Source organism: Theropithecus gelada, chromosome 8 (assembly GCF_003255815.1).
Source record: "Theropithecus gelada isolate Dixy chromosome 8, Tgel_1.0, whole genome shotgun sequence".
Classification (NCBI taxonomy): domain Eukaryota; kingdom Metazoa; phylum Chordata; class Mammalia; order Primates; family Cercopithecidae; genus Theropithecus; species Theropithecus gelada.
The window spans coordinates 19,153,917-19,159,179 of NC_037676.1; the positions used below are offsets into that span (position 1 = coordinate 19,153,917).

Below are 5,263 nucleotides of genomic sequence, written 5' to 3' on the forward strand. Positions count from 1 at the left end.
AAGTGTACTATTTTCTTCTTTTTATAGATAAGAACTTAAGGCACAGAGAGTATAGGTAGCACCTAAGGTTATTATATTAGTCCATTCTCATGCTGCTAAAAAAGACATACACAAGATGGGGTAATTTACAAAGGAAAGAGGTTTAAAGGACTCACAGTTCCACATGGCTGGGGAGGCCTCACAATCATGGCAGAAAATGAAGGAAGAGCAAAAAGACATCTTACATGGCAGCAGGCAAGCAAGCTTGTGCAAGGGAGCTCCCATTGATAAAACCATCAGATCTCATGAGACTTACTACCACAAGAACAGTATGAGAGAAACTGCCCCCAGGATTCAATTATTTCCATCTGGCCCCGCCCTGGACATGCTGGGATTATTACAATTCAAGGTGAGAGCTGGGTGGGGACACAACCAAACCATATCAGTTACAGAACTGGAGAGAAGAAGAACCAGCATTTGAGTGCAGGCTGATTGGTACTTGGGTTCAGTTCTTGACTGAGCAATAGGTTCTACTCATTCAAACTTCTCAACTACTGGGTTCTAGAATTTAGCTGAATGTGCTTTTCATGAAAAGACACATCACAATTAAGCCAAGGGATATAAAAGCACTTTGCAAGATGGAAAAATTATCCAATGTTATGTTCATATTATTACTTACTGAGTTTTTGTTAAATGTTTCCTTTTAGCTGTTTTTGAGACAGGCATTAAAGTATTAATTCAGAAATTGTTAAGTCAGAATGAATGGGTCTGGGTATTTACTGAATGCCACGTGCCAGGCATAATAATCTCATAATAATCTAGCCACCCAGTGAACCACCCAAGTGAACCAATATTACAATACCCTGTAGTAATTACTATGGCAGATGTAAGCAGAGGATGCGGCAGGAGTAAAAAGGAAGGGTATAGAAAAGATTCTTAAAAGGGAGAATCTGGGGTCAGAGTCTTGGCAGGATGTCAGTTTCACGCTTCATGGTTCAAGTGAGTGAACGTCCTTAAAGGGACTTTTTACAGGGACATGGTCGAGATTAAAGAAGCCACAAAGGGATGTTGAGGCACCCAGAGTCTAGCAATCATGGGACACTCTTAACACTTTGAGGCTGAAAGGTCAAGGAAAGGAAATGGTTTTACCAGAGCCCAGTAAGAACTCCAGCTACAAAGGAGGGGGTGGCAGCTAGGAGCATGGCCTCAGGGAGATGCAGCTTTCACCAGATACAAGGGGGCAGGCAAAAAATACTCCAACCACTTTTTAATTCCATCTTCTCCACTCCTGTGGCTGTTTCCCAGAAATAAAACCCAAATGAAAGTCAACTGTTAAAAGGATCTAAGTAGGGCACTTTCTGGGGCTCAGCCATCCTGGCACAGAGCCGGAAAGGTCAGAAAGTGGACCTGGGGTGAGGGCAAATGGAGAATAACCTGCATATCATAGAAGGCTTCCTAAAAAAGGTGGTTCCTTAATTAACGCTGAAGTATAGAGAAGAGTTTTCTAGGTAAACATGGAAGGGGAAGAAGAAGACATGCCAGGCAGAGAGTCTGTCCTGTTTAAAGGCATGATCCTGTCGGGAAACTATGATGTCTTCATGATGAATGGGGTGGGAAGGGTAAGAAAGATGCCGTGGTAGAATTACATTTTGCCCCAACCGTATCTTCTTATCACCACTCTTCTTTCTTTGTGTTTAAAACATAAAAAATCATATTTGTTGGAGAGAAAAAAAATTACATCATTATTTTTTTTTCTTTAGCCCATTATTTTTCTTTTTTCTTTTTAAAATTATACTTTTAAGTTCTGAGGTACATGTGCAGAATGTGCACATTTGTTACATAGGTGTACACATGCCATGGTGGTTTGCTGCACCCATCAACCTGCCACCTACATTAGGAATTTCTCTTAATGCTATCCCTCCCCTAGCTCCCGATCCACCGACACGCCCCAGTGTGTGATGTTCCCCTCTCTGTGTTCATGTGTTCTCCTTGTTCAGCTCCCACTTATGAGTGAGAACATGCAGTGTTTGGTTTTCTGTTCTTGTGATAGTTTGCTGAGAATGATGGTTTCCAGCCTCATGTTTCTGCAAGGACATGAACTCATCCTTTCTTATGGCTGCATAGTATTCCATGGTGTATATGTGCCATATTTTCTTTATCCAGTCTATCATTGATGGATTTTTGGGTTGGTTCCAAGTCTTTGCTATTGTGAATAGTGCTGCAATAAACATATGTGTGCCTGTGTCTTTATAGTAGAATGATTTATAATCCTTTGGGTATATCCCCAGTAATGCGATTGCTGGGTCAAATGGTATTTCTAGTTCTAGATCCTTGAGGAATCGCCACACTGTCTTCTACAATGATCGAACTAATTTACACTCCCACCAACAGCGTAAAAGCGTTCCTATTTCTCCACATCCTCTCCAGCATCCGTTGTTTTCTGACTTTTCAATGATCGCCATTCTAACTGGCCTGAGATGGTATCTCCTTGTAGTTTTGATTTGCATTTCTCTAATGACCAGTGATGATGAGCTTTTTTTTATATGTTTGTTGGCTGCATAAATGTCTTTTTTTGAGAAGTACCTGTTCATATCCTTTGCCCACTTTTTGATGGGGTTTGTTTTTTCTTGTAAGTTTAAGTTATTTGCCGATTCTGGATATTAGCCCTTTGTGAGATAGATAGATTGCAAAAATGTTCTCCAATTCTGTAGGTTGCCTGTTCACTCTGATGATAATTTCTTTTGCTGTGCAGAAACTCTTTAGTTTAATCAGATCCCATTTGTCAGTTTCGTTGCCATTGCTTTTGGTGTTTTAGACATGAAGTCCTTGCCGATGCCTGCGTCCTGAATGGTATTGCCTAGGTTTTCTTCTAGGGTTTTTATGGTTTTAGGTCTGGCATTTAAGTCTTTAATCCATCTTGAGTTGATTTTTGTATAAGGTGTAAGGAAGGGATCCAGTTCCAGTTTTCTGCATATGGCTAGCCAGGTTTCCCAGCACCATTTATTAATTAGGGAATCTTTTCCCCATTGCTTGTTTTTGTCAGGTTTGTCAAAGAGCAGATGGTTGCAGATGTGTGGCATTATTTCTGAGGGCTTTGTTCTGTTCCATTGGTCTATATCTCTGTTTTGATACCAGTACCATGCTGTTTTGGTTACTGTAGCCTTGTGGTATAGTTTGAAGTCAGGTAGCATGATGTCTCCTGCTTTGTTCTTTTTGCTTAGGATTGGCTTGGCTGTGAAGGCTCTTTTTTGGTTCCATATGAAGTTTAAAGTAGTTTCTTCTGTGAAGAAAGTCAATGGTAGCTTGATCTGGATAGCATTGAATCTATAAATTACTTTGGCAGTATGGCCATTTTCATGATATTGATTCTTCCTATCCATGAGCTTGGAATGTTTTTTTCCATTTGTTTGTGTCCTCTCTTATTTCCTTGAGCAGTGGGTTTGTAGTTCTCTTTAAAGAGGTCCTTCACATCCCTTTTAAGTTGAATTCCTAGGTATTTTATTCTATTTGTAGCAATTGTGAATGGGAGTTTACTCATGATTTAGCTCTCTGTGTGTCTATTGTTGGTGTATAGGAATGCTTGTGATTTTTGCACATTGATTTTTTTATCCTGAGACTTTGCTGAAGTTGGCTTACCAGTTTAGGGAGATTTTGGGCTGAGAAGATGGGGTTTTCTAAATATACAATCATGTCATCCGCAAGCAGAGAAAATTTGACTTCCTCTTTTCCTATTTGAATACCCTTTATTTCTTTCTCTTGCCTGATTGCCCTGGCCAGAACTTCCAATACCATGTTGAATAGGAGTGGTGAAAGAGGGCATCCTTGTCTTGTGCTGGTTTCCAAAGGGAATGCTTCCAGTTTTTGCCCATTCAGTAGATAATGGCTGTGGGTTTGTCACAAATGGCTCTTATTATTTTGAGATACTTTCCATTGATTCCTAGTTTATTGAGAGTTTTTAGCATGAAGGGCTGTTGAATTTTGTTGAAGGCTTTTTCTGCATCTGTTGAGATAATCATGTGGCTTTTGTCATTGGTTCTGTTTATGTGATGGATTATGTTTATTGATTTGCATATGTTGAACCAGCCTTGTATCCCAGGTGTGAAGCTGGCTTGATTGTGGTGGATAAGTTTTTTGATGTGCTGCTGGATTTGGTTTGCTAGTATTTTATTGAATATTTTTGCATCGATGTTTATCAGGGATATTGGCCTAACATTTTCCTTTTTTGTTACGTCTCTGCCAGGCTTGGGTATCAGGATGATGCTGGCCTCATAAAATGAGTTAGGGAGAATTCCCTCTTTTTCAGTTGTTTGGAATAGTTTCAGAAGGAATGGTACCAGCTCCTCTTTGTACCTCTGGTAGAATTTGGCTGTGAATCTGTCTGGTCCTCGACTTCTTTTTGGTCGGTAGGCTATTAATTACTGCTCCAATTTTAGAACTTGTTATTGGTCTATTCAGGGATTCAACTTCTTCCTGGTTTAAACTTGGGTGAGTGTATGTGTCCAGGAATTTATCCACTTCTAGGTTTTCTAGTTTATTTGCATAGATGTGTTTATAGTATTCTCTGATGGCAGTATGTATTTCTATGGGATTGGTGGTGATATCCCCTTCATCATTTTTTATTGCATCTATTTGAGTCTTCTCTCTTGTCTTCTTTATTAGTCTGGTTAGCAGTCTATCAATTTTGTTGATCTTTTCAAAAACCAGGTCCTGGATTCATTGATTTTTTTTTTCAAGGGTTTTTCATGTCTTTATCTCCTTCAGTTCTCCTCTGATTTAGTTATTTCTTGTCTCGGTGTTCTACGTGTTCAGAGAACTTCCTTGGTGATGAACTATAGAAATGATCCCTGAAAGTATAGCCTTACATCATTACTATGATAGAAGGGATCTCAAAAGGATCAGTCCCTGGATCAGTCTGGCAACTTTCTGAGACATGCAGCATAGGTGGCATCTGGGTTCCACCTAGAGTTAAACATCCTGCTGAGTTCTTTGTTTTACATCGAAATTTATATTCATCTTTCATAACTCACTGTCTTAGTCCCCTTGGGCTGCTGTAACAAAGTACCATAGACTTAGAACCAACAGAAATTCATTTCCCACAGTGCTGGTGGCTAGAAGTCTGAGATGAAGGCACCCATAGACTCTGTGTCTGGTGAGGGCTTGCTCTTGACTTGGTAGACAGCACCTTCTTGCTGTGTCCTCACATGGTGGAAGGGACAAGGNCTTGACTTGGTAGACAGCACCTTCTTGCTGTGTCCTCACATGGTGGAAGGGACAAGGCAGCTCT

The 5,263-nt window shown here is 40.2% G+C and overlaps 1 pseudogene; it reads right to left on the reverse strand.

The window, feature by feature from the left end:
- Positions 1-4,746: 4,746 nt before the first annotated feature.
- Positions 4,747-4,839, reverse strand: LOC112630924 (annotated as a pseudogene).
- Between the last annotated feature and the right edge of the window lie 424 nt (positions 4,840-5,263).